The 12,587-nt window shown below is 37.5% G+C and overlaps 1 pseudogene; it reads left to right on the forward strand.

Annotated features, from left to right (window-relative positions):
* The first annotated feature begins 9,886 nt into the window (after positions 1-9,886).
* On the forward strand, positions 9,887-12,370 carry LOC132499899 (ferritin light chain-like; annotated as a pseudogene).
* The last annotated feature ends 217 nt before the right edge of the window (positions 12,371-12,587 follow it).

Raw genomic sequence — 12,587 nt, forward strand, 5'->3', positions numbered from 1 at the left:
CACTAAGCTATATACTGAGTAAGGAGATGAAAGCTGAAGCCATTACCTCATGCTCAAGAAGTTAGACAGAAACTTAGCAGGCATGGTTGAAAGAAAACAGGACTTGGAGTCGTAAGTCCAGAGCCTGAGTTATGAAATGAATTCTCCTCTCATCTAGATATAGGTTTGTTTTTAGAAAATGAAAAAGATCACTGCATATTTTGATGGTTAATTTCTGTACTTAATGATTACAAAAGAATGGCATTTTACCAGGGAGCTATTTTGCAATGACATAACTTATTGATTCAAAATCAAACCTTTATTATAAACTCTTGATTCAAAAGCAAATCTTTATTAAGTCTCCGTTGCATCAGAAGTCTTTCCCATTCTTCATTTCTTTTAAAACCCTTTCCTGTCTACTCTTGGCCAAAGCTTGAAGCCTAATTTAACATTTGGAAATAAAATAATGAAATAGTCATAACACAGCAATTCCAATGCCTACTGAAATGGAAGCTCTAAATAATTTTTCAGATAATTTAGGAAATTAAAAATATTTACATCATAGATGCAAAGAGAGAAGTTACTTGTGTAATAAAATAAATGGTGAGACAAAAAGTTTCTGGTCAAGTAGATTTGTTTAAATATGAACACTAATTTGAGCTCTATCCCGGTGCTAAAACCCAGTGACAGGTTGCATACAGTTTCTAAAGGGATAGTTCAGTGCATTGGGTCAAATTCATGCCATAAAATGTGGTATTATTAGTAGTACTAGAAGACAGAGTGTGACTGTCTTCTTTGGGACATAGATGAAGACCCCAAGTTAGACAATATCAAGGACAAGTTATGTAGAATAAGATATTATCTCAGTCCTTGGAACATGTCATCCAGGATTGAACAAGAGGTAGATTTATTATGAAGTACATGAAGCCAGAGACAGTAAGCAATGAGTGGTAGTTGGTTAAAATAGACAGGTTTTAGAAGTAGAGGCAGGGATGTAGAAAACAAACTTAGGGTTACCAGGGGATTGTGGTGGGGAGGCTAAATTGGGAGATTGGGGCTGAAATATACACACTGCTATACATAAAATAGATAACTAATAAGAACCTGCTCTTCTTATTAGCACAGGGAACTCCACTCAATACTCTGTAACGGGCTATTTGGAAATGACTCTAAAAAAAACTAAAAGTGGATATATGTATATGTATAACGGATTCACTTTGCTGTACACGTGAAATTAACACAACACTGTAAATCAACTATATTCCAATAAAACTTTTTTTTAAAATAAGTTTTAAGAACCATAGTCAGGGAGCAGTGTGGATTGGAAAGACCTGGCAAGAAATATTTCTTCATCCTCAGACAATGCTCCCCAAGCTGGCTACTGCAAGGGTGAGCATTTAAGAGATCTTTGACCTAAGGAGGACATGAGATTAACAATCAACCCCAATGTGCATGAATTATTCTCCTCTGTGTTATCAGAAATCAGATGGCATCCTAGAGCAAGGGTCAGCAGATCTTTTCTGTAAAGGGTCAGATAGTAAATATTTTGGATGTTGTGTACCATATCTTTCCGTTGCAACTGCCTATCTGCTGCTGTAGCACAGAAACAGCCATGCACCATACGTTAATGAATGGGTGTGGCTGTGTTCAAGCAAAATGTTATGTACAAAACCAGGAGTCAAGCGAGATCTGATCAGTGGGCCAGAGTTTGCGGACCCCAGTTCTGGGTCAGTGTTCACAGCTGAATGAGTCATGAGGCCTTAAGTTCCAGTTCTCATTGTACTACTTTCTACCTGGGTGAACTTGGGTTCATCCTTTTATTTATATGGGCCACTATATTAGTCAAGCTTCTCCAGAAAAACAGAACCAACAGCATGTGTATACAATGTGCCCATATATATTGATAGATATAGATATCAATATTGATACCTAGATCTATATCCATATCTATATAAAGATAGAGAAAGAGAGAGAGAGATTTTAAACAATTGGTTCACACAATAATAGAGGCTTGATCAATTCAAAATCTGCAGGTTAGGCTGTCTAGAGACTCTAGGAAGAGTTGCAGTTCAATTTCTGTAAGTCTTCTGGCAGAATTCCTTTTTGCGACAGGGAGGTCAGTCTTTGTTTTATTAAGAGCTTCAACTGATTGGATGAGGCGCACCCATACTATGGAGGATAATCTGCTGTACTCAAAGTCCAACACCAATTTAAATATGAATTTCATCCAAAAACACCATCACAGAGACTACCCTGGTGGCACAGTGGTTAAGAATCCGCCTGCAAATGCAGGGGACACAGGTTTGAGCCCTGGTCTGGGAAGATCCCATGTGCCGTGGAGCAAATAAGCCCGTGCACCACAGCTACTGAGCCCGTGCACCTAGAGCCCATGCTCTGCAACAAGAGAAGCCACCGCAATGAGAAGCCTGCACACCACAACAAAGAGTAGCCCTCGCTTGCTGCAAATAGAGAAAGCCCACGTGTGACAATGAAGACCCAATGCAGCCAAAAATATAAATAAATAAATAAATAAATAGATAGATAGATAAATAAATAAATAAATAAAATTGTAAAAAACACGAAAACACCATCACAGAAATATCCAGAATAATATCTGACCAAATAACTGGGCATGGTGGCCCAGACAAATTGACATAGAAAATTAACCACCTAAGCCCTAGTTTTGTCATCTTTTACTGAGAAATTTGACTTATCTGAACTATTTGGATAACTAGAAGATACCGTCTAGAGGTAACACCCTCAGGTTTTTACATGGTAGGCAGCAGAGGGAAAGAGCCCATTTGTCCAGTCAGATGACACCTAAAGATAAAATTCTGTCTTCTCTTTCCAACCCACAAGAATGAATGCCAAAAATACATCACTTATATCTGCTTTAGCTAACATAGGACAGGTCTGGAACAGACCTATGCTCCCAGTAAGCCTCATGAAATGCTATTTCATTAAGGGCAGACTTTACTTGCTAAGATTAGAAGCAAAAGAGGGTGGTGGATGAAACACTGCCCAAGGATATAAGTTCATGCAAGGAAGCAGGAGAGAGAATGGGTATCCGAAGATGTGCGCTCTAAGCCAACACTAATTCCACAGCATCAGGTTATAATTCAGGGAGCACAACTGCTGGGGTTTATTCCCCCTCTTTTTTTCCCCCAAAGAGGGACAAATCAAGCATACTGACAAAGGAAGAGCATTAGTCACCACAGATAAATTCCTTTTTAGAGGTGATCTTGCAAATAATTTGGCTCAGTGTAGACTATGATTTGGTTCCAAAAACCATAAGCTAGAGCATTTCATTCCAGGTCCCTCCTCAAATATCCATGAAAGGTAGAAATTTGGCATCAGTAGTCCTTGAAATCTCCCCAGGTGATTATAATATGCAACCAGGGCCGAGAATCTGGAGATGTAGAGAGAATTTAAATTGAACTTTAGTTAAACAGTAACACGAGCTCTGACTCTACTGGCTGGAGCTAGAAAAGGGATATGCATTTACTGGGATGAGAAGATAAAGAAAACCAGGGAGTAAATCAAATGCTTTACACCTGTGCTTAGCTAATTGTTACTCAGATAATTCAGACAATCTTACAGCACCTGAACCCTGAAATTCCTTAGTTCTGTTTTAAAAAAAGTAACTCTTCAAGTAACTGAACTCTGAGAATCATGTAAATCATAAAGAAAAAGAAGAAATCTTATTTTTTGAATTAGTTGATTTCATATATACTGTTTCACTTTCATGATGTTAACTAGTTAGCTTTCTTTCCATTTTATGTTTGAGGAAAGTAAGCCTTTAAAAATCTCAGTAATTTTCTCAAGGTCACTTGTTAAGGGTGTGGTAGGCAGCATAATGGCTCCTAAAAATGCCCTCACCCTAATCCCTAGAACCTATTAATATGTTACCTTACACGGTGAAGAGGACTTTGCAGATATGACTGAAGTTATAGACCTTGAGATAGAAAGATTATCCTGGATTACCTCATGGAACAAATCTAATTGCATGAGTCTGTAAAAGTAGAAAACCATTCCCAACTGTAGAAAGAGAAAGAGAGACATGTCCTAATAGAAGCAGAATCAGAGAGATTCAACATTTTGGGTTTTGTAGGTGGAGAAAGGGGACTCTGAGTCAAGGACTACAAGTGACCGCTGGAAGCGGATAAAGTCCAGGGAACAGAAACACCCCTAAGAGCCTCCAGAAAAGAATGTAGCTCTGCCAACACTTTTTTTTTCTTTTTTAACCATCTATATTGGAGTATAACTGATTTACAATGGTGTGTTAGTTTCTGCTTCATAACAAAGTGAATCAGCTATATGTATACATATATCCCCATATCTCCTCCCTCTTGCATCTCCCTACCACCCTCCATTCCCGATCGCACCCCTGTAGGTGGACACAAAGCACAGAGCTGATCTCCCTGTGCTTTGCGGCTGCTTCCCACTAGTTATCTATTTTACATTTGGTAGTGTATATATGTCCATGACACTCTCTCACTTCATCCCAGATTACCCTTCCCCCTCCCTGTGTCCACAAGTCCACTCTCTATGGCTGCGTCTTTATTCCTGCCCTGCCCCCTAGGTTCTTCATAACCATTTTTTCTTTTTTTTAGATTCCATATATATGTGTTAGCATACGGTATTTGTTTTTCTCTTTCTGACTTACTTCACTCTGTATGACAGTCTCTAGGTCAATCCACCTCACTACAAATAACTCAATTTCATTTCTTTTTATGGCTAAGTAATATTCCATTGTATATATGTGCCACATCTTTATCCATTCATCTGTCGATCCTGCCAACACTTTTACTTTACTCAATTGAGACCAATGTCAGACTTGTAAGGTAATAAATTGACATTGTTTTGAGTCACTATATTTGTGGTAATTTGTATGAAAGCAATAAAAAACTATTACAGGGGTCCTATAGGAGCCAGGCTATATATTTATACTTAAGTATTTCTGAAATGAATTTAACCTTGTGATTGACAGCAGCTTCCAAGGGATCCCACCACGCACCTGAGGCAAAAGCAGCCTAATACAAAGCAGTGACAGCAGCAGGTCACTGCCCCACACTTGGGGTAGAGGGGGACTTGATCTACTGTAGCAGCAGCATAGCCTGAATGGGAACCCATCCTCCTGTGGCACTAGTCCCATCAACATTAGTCTAATCTGCTAGCACCTGCTGCACCAACAGGCCCAACATATACAAACCCTCCAACTCAGCAGCATTAAGTGAGCCAGACTCAGTGTTTCCTGAAACTCATATCCAATGGCACTGGAAAGCCCAGATATCACCTAATGTTATGAAAACATAAAAAAAAAACAATAACAGAAGACTGGGAACTTCAGAAAGAAAAGGGGAACAATGGAATGGGTGAAAACAAATGGGGTATATATAAGAGAATATCATTAGCCTCATGAATTTCTTACATACTATATAATGGTCAAAGCAAATATTATGACACCATCTGATGTGGTTCTCAATGTAGAGAAAGGAAATACTACAGAAAATCATACTTTAAAACTGGGGAATATTAAGAGACTAAATGGAAGTAAAATTTTGGAACTTCACTTGAAGTAATAAAACACTGATTCCAGTAGGCTATGGTAAGTTACATATGTATACTGTGATGCCAAAAGTAAGCACTAAGAAAACTATACAAACAGTATACACAAATGATTATAAATAAATTAAATTAAAATGGACTTATTAAAAAATGTTTAAGTAACCCACCAGGCAAAATAAGAGAAACACAGGATTGAGAAACTAAGGTAAAAGACAAAACAAAAAATAAAATGGTAGACCTAATCTTTAACATAGCAATAATTACATTAACTGTAAATGATCTAAATAACCAAGTCAAAGACAGAGATTGGAAGAGTAGATTAAAAATTCACAAGCATGATCCAACTATATACTGTCTATAAGAAGTTTACTTTAAACATCATGATATAGGTAGTTCAAAGTAAAAGGAAGATAATGATATATCATGTGAATGTTAATCAGAAAAAGTAGGAATGGCTATATTAATATCAGATAAAGTAGACTTCAGAGCAAAGGAAATTATTAGGGGCGAACAGGGTCATTACATAAAGATAACAGGAATAATCCACCTAGATGACCTAATGATACTAAATGTGTGTGCACCAAACAACAGAACTTCAAAATACATGAAGCAAACACTGAAAAAAGTAGTAAAAGGAGAAAATTTTAAATCTACAATTATTATTTGAGACTTCAGCACAGCAATTTATAGAACTACCAGAGAGAAAAATCAGCAAGAATATGGAAGAAATGAAAACATCATCAATCAATAGGGTATAACTGACATTTAAAGAACACACTCAGTAACAGAAGAATACATATTCAAGTGTCCATGGAATATTCACTCATATACTATATACTGGGCAATAAAAAGAACCTTAGCAGATTTAAATTGTAATGTGCCTAAGTGTTGGATGCTAAGACTCAGAGGTTTTTTTATTTCTTTCATTTATATATTCATAAAAAAATTAGCAGATTTAAAAGAATTAAAATCATAGAGTATGTTCTCTAGCCATAATGGAATCAGACTAGAAATCAATAACAGAAAGACAACAGGAAAGTCTTCAATCACATGTAAACTAAACATCACAATTCCAAATAACTCATGGGTAAAAAAAACAGCATCAAGGAAATATTGTTTAATGCATAGAATAAAAGAAAATGGAGATATAACAGATCAAAGTTTGCAGAATGAAGTGAAAACAATGCTGAAAGGGAAGTTTATAGCACTAAATTGGGAAAGAAAGTGTTTCAAAGCAATAATCTAATTTTCTATATTACAACAGTAAAAAAGGAAGAGGAAAAAAACACTAAACAAGCAGAAAGAAGGAAATAATAAAGATGAAATAGAAATCCATGAAACTGAAAACAGGAAAATAGGGGGGAAAATCAATGAAACAAAAGGCTGGTTCTTGGAAATAAACAATCTAATCAATAAAGATCTAGCAAGACTGATAAAGATAAAAAGATGGATGGCACAAATCACACGTATCAGAAATGCAACCAGGGATACCATGACATATCCTGCAGGTTAATAAGGGACAAGTTGTTATGAACAAGTCTACACTATAAATTCAAAAATGTAAGTGAAATGGGCCAATGCTTCTACACTCAAAACTACCAAAACTCAGCCAAGATGAAATAGATAATCTCAATTTTCCTGTAACCATTAGAAACACTGGTTTTTCATTTAAAAACTCCCAAAAGGAATAGTCAGGTTTAGATGTTTCACTTTTACCCAAGACATAAAGAATTAACACCAATTTTACATGATTTGATAAGAAAGAGAAGTAGAAGGAGCAGTTCCTAATTAAATTTATGAAGCCAGTATTACCTTGATACCAAAACCGGACAGGGATAGTATAGAAAGAAGAAAACTACAGACCAATATTTTTTTATGAAATTGGCTGTAAAAATCCTCTGCCAAATATTAGCAAATTAAATCCAGAAATATATAAAAAGAATAATATACCATGACCAAGTGGCATTTATTCTAGTTATGCAAAGTTGGTTAAATATTTGAAAATCAAACAATATTATCCACCATATGCAATAGATTAAAGGGAAAAGTCATGTGATCCTATCCAATAATGCAGAGAAAGCACTTGACAAAATCCAATCTCATTCATGATTTTAACAAAAGAAGAAAAAAGAACTCCAAGCAAACTAGGAATAGAAAAGGTACATACTGAAACTCATAAAGATGACCTACAAACAACCTATACCAACATTATATTTAACTGTGAAAGACTGAATGTATTCTCTGTAAGATCAGAAACAAGGCACGGATATCTGCTCTCACCACTTTTATTAAATATATTACTGGAGGTTCTAGTAAGAAAATAAAGCAAAAATAAATAAATACATACATTTAAAAGTTAAATTTTTAAAAAGGTCATTTAAAAGATAAAAGGACTATTCCTACTATGTTGAATAGGAAGGAATATATCCTACTGAATGTTGAAGAGTAATATATCCTATTATATTGCCTAAGGAAAAGTAAAACTGTCTGTGTCTGAAGAGGAGATTATAATCTAAATGGAGAAAATACCAAGGAATCCACAAAAAGCTTGAGAAATAATATTAGTTTGTAAATGTTTTAGAGTACAAGATCAACACAATTTTATCACATTATATATTAATAACAAATGTGTAGAAGCTTAAATTAAAATATGTGATGCCATTTACAACTGACCTAAATAAATACTTAAATACAAGCCCAATAAGACATTTATAGGACCTCTATACTGAAAATTACAAAATGCTGATGAAGAAAACATTTAAAGTCCCAAACAAATAGGGAGACATACCTTGTTCATGGATTAGAAAACACAACATAATAAAGATGTCAATTCTCCCCAAGTTAAGAGGCTTAACACAATTACTCTTAAAATGCCCTCAAGGTTTTTGCGGATATAGACAAGCTTTTTCTAAGATTTATATGGTAAGAAGAGGCTGAAGAATAGCTAAAACAATTTGTAAAGGAAGATTAAACTGGGAGGAATTAATCCACCCAATTTCAAGACTTTGCAGTAATTTTGGAAGGTAGATACATAGATCAATGGAATGGAATAGAGAACCCAGAAATAGACTGACATAAATACATTTAACCTGTTTTTGACAGCAGTGCAAAAGCTATCAAGGAAGAATAGACATTTCAAAAAATGGTACTGAAACAGTTGGACATCCCTCGACAAAAACAAACAAAAAATGAACCTTAACCTAAACCTCCACACCTTACACAAAAATTAAATCAAAGTGGATCATAGTCTTAAATGTAAAAGCAGGACATTTTTAGAAAAAAAAAATAGGAGAAAATCTTTGGCATCTAGAACTAGGTGAATAATTCTTAGACTTGACACCGAAAGTATGATCAATAAAAGCAAAAACTGATACATTGGATCTCATCAAAATGAGTTAAAAATGCTTCATAGAAGATCCTTTTAAGTGGATGAAAACTCAAATTATACAGTGGGAAAACATATTTGAAAATCCCATATGAGACAGATGACTTGTATCTATAATATACAAAGAACTCTCCAAACAACTTAAAAAAATCCAACTAGAAAATAGGCAGAAGACAGGAACAGACATTTCATGGAAGAGAATATACACATGGCAAAGAAGCACATGAAAAGATGCTCAACATCATTAGCATTAGGGAAATGCAAATTAAGACCATAATGAGATATCAGAGAATAACTAAAATTATAGTGACAACATCAAATGCTGGCGAGCACGTAGAAAAGTTATATCACGTCATTGGTGGAAAAATAAAATGGTTTAGCCACTCTGAGAAACAGCCTGACAGTCTCTTTTAATCCTAAAAGTAGATTCACCCTACAATGCAGTAATTGTACTCTTGAGCATTTATCCAAAAGAAACAAAAACTTAATTAAGTTCCCACAGAAACTTACACATAAATGTTCAGAGCAGTTTTATTTATAATAGCCAATAACTGGCAACTACCCAAATGTCTTTCAATGGATGAATGTTGAAACAAATTGTGATAAAATCTTATGATAGAATACTACCGAGCAACGATAAGGAACAAATTATTAATATATGCAAAAATTAAAATGAACTTCAAGGGAATGATGCTGAAGAAAAAAATTTTAAATCCAATCTCCAAAGATTAAGTAATTCATGATTATGTTTACATATTATTCTTAAAATAACAAAACTGTGGAGATGGAGAACAGATTAGAAGTTGCCAAGGGTTAGAGATGGGGGTAGAAGGTACAGTGGGGAAACTTTGTGAGGTTTTTGTGGTCCCAGTACAAATAATACAGCACTCTTGGTTTTAATCCCTAAAGATGTTTAAAAACAATTCCTAATAAGAGTTGTCCAGATATTTAGCAATGGCAGCAGATTACAGGTATAGCTCCCCAACATGACAACTTCAAAAGAGATTGTACTAATTCAATGCATATGTTAATTTTAAAAAGGCCAGTCACAGTACTTAAATGGTATATATCTTAACGATATTATTCTAAGTATCTAGCTATACCAGATGGACTAGCAGGATTTTCTGTACATTCAATCTTATTTAAGACAGTAAATCTTATAATAAGAGAGTTAAAAAAAGAAAAAGAAAAAACAACAAACCTCAACTACAGTTGGGTATTCTCATAGGAAGATGAGGTGAAAAAAGTAGCAGTGGTTCAAAAGCTTAAGCAGTGGCACCTAAATTTGGCTGCATATTAGAATCATCTGAAGCACTTTTTAAAAACCCTCACACTGACTGTTGGTCATCCTAGACCAATAAAATAACTTTAAATCTCCTCAGACGATGCCAGTGTCTAGCCAGAACTGAGAACCAGCGGACTAAGCAGAAGGGGATGTTTCTACAAAGATTTCTTAACAATAAGTCCTTTCACCCAATCAGATTTACCTTCCCACAAAGGGGTAAAGAAGGCTAGATGTTGTCCATACTTGCTTCGCTTTAATTAGCACTTGTGACTTGCCCAAATCCTAGATCATGTTTCCCCTAAATTTCATGTTATTCCCTAAGTTTTTCAAATCCAGGGCTAAGGGGTTTGCCAGGATGAGATTTTAAGTGTTCACACAGGGGGAGTCCCTGGCAAACCAGGAAAGTGGTCACTCTACATTGAATTGTAAAGTATCCTAAATAACCCTGCCACTGCTCCCAGATACTAGTCTGTGCCAACCAGTGGAGAAAAGGCATTCTCCATTACTACCACGGCAAATGCTGCTGTACTTGCCTTGGCTACTCCCTATCTTTTCCAGGCGTCACTCCCCTTAACCTGCTGGTGGACGCTTTGGCAGCTGACAATGCAGATATTTTCAAACTTTAAGGTGAATAAAAATCATCTGGAGGGCCAGTTATAACAGAGATCACTGAGCCCCACTAGAGTTGATGATTCCATAGGGCTGGGATAGGGCCCTAAAACTTGAATATCTGACACATTATCAGGGGACGCTGGTAAAGCTGGTCAGGTTGTTACCGAATGCAGGTTCGTGTGTCTGAAGCACAGTGAGGCCAAACAAACCTAAAGGTTGGAGTCTGGAGAAGAGAAAGGTTTATTGCAGGATCGAGCAAGGAGAGGGGTGGTCCGTGTTCCAAAACCCCTGAAATCTCCAAAGGATTTCAGCAAAGCATTTTTAAAGACCAGGTGAGGGAGGGACATCCCAGGGCATGTGATCAGCTCGTGCACAATCCTCTGATTGGCTGATGTTGAGGCCACAAGGCAGGTAACATTATCCATCCTTAGGTGCCAGAAGGTCTGGGGGCTACGTGCTCATGATCATCAAGGAGTTCATTTCTTCCATTGGGTGGTGGTTTTTAGCATCTGAAAACTCAAGAAATATGCCTGAGATACTATTATCTGAGTACTTCAGAGAGAAACTACAGTAGAGGATATGGGGGATGGGTCTGCCCTAGGAAGGCCCCATAGGGTACTGCTTGGTTACAAGGTGACCATACTTTGAGAACCACTGCTCTAGTGGCTTGGAATGTTAAGAAAGCAATGGAAGAATCCCTTCCCAGATCTAGATTCTAGTATCACCAGCTATTTTGGTGGGAGGAAGGGTAAGTTTTGTCCTTGCTTGGACTTCTTGTTCATTTATATCAAAGCCTATTTGAGGCAGTGCATTTGGCAGTCCTGCAGATCTGTCTTTTGCTTCAACAGTGTTTGGAATGAACAGACCCAGGGACGCTCCTTGCTCCAGCCCCCGACCACCCTCCAACCTTTCTTCCTTTCGCAACCTTTGGAATCAGACACTCAGCTATCCTCAGCCTCCAGGACAGGCCAACACCAGTTTTTGAGCTTAGCTCCTTATCACTGATCAACCACGAGTTCCCAGGTTTGTCAGAATTATTCCACCGAGGTGGAGGCCCCCGTCCACCGCCTGTTCATCTTGCATCTGTGGACACTTACCTCTCTCTGAGCATCTATTTCGACAGCAACAATGGGACTCTGGACAGTATGGGCCACATTTTTTGCCAACTGGCTGAGGAGAAGTGTGAGGGCGCCCAGCGCCTCTTGAAAATGCAAAACCAGTGCTGCGGCCACGCCCTCTTCCAGGATGCGCAGAAGCCTTCTCAGGATGAGTGGGGTAAAACCCAGGATGCTGTGGAAGCTGCCATTCTTAGGGAGAAGAATCTGAACCAGGCACTATCGGATCTGCGTGCCCTGGGTCCTTCCCTTGCAGACTCCCAGCTCTGTGACTTCCTGGAGAGCCGCTTCCTGGAGGAGCAGGTGAAACTCATCCAGAAGATGGGCGACCACCTGACCAACCTCCGCAGGCTGGCTGGTCCGCAGGCTGTGCTGGGCGAGTATCTCTTTGAAAGGCTCACCCTCGAGCCAAACAGGAGTCTCTGAAGTCCAGCCACAACTGAGGAGACCCTCTGGCGTCAGAGCTTCTGCCTGAAGCCCCGCTCTGCAGCCACTAGGCAGCTTTGTAACCGCCCTGGAGCCCTCTCCCAAGCCTTGGACCAAATGGAAACAATAACGCTTTTTGCAGAAGGAAAAAAAAAAGCCTATTTGAAATACAAACAGAATAAAGTGAAAAAAAGAAATATATACATATATTCATGTT

The sequence above is a fragment of the Mesoplodon densirostris genome, chromosome 12 (genome assembly GCF_025265405.1).
Source record: "Mesoplodon densirostris isolate mMesDen1 chromosome 12, mMesDen1 primary haplotype, whole genome shotgun sequence".
Taxonomy (NCBI): Eukaryota; Metazoa; Chordata; class Mammalia; order Artiodactyla; family Ziphiidae; genus Mesoplodon; species Mesoplodon densirostris.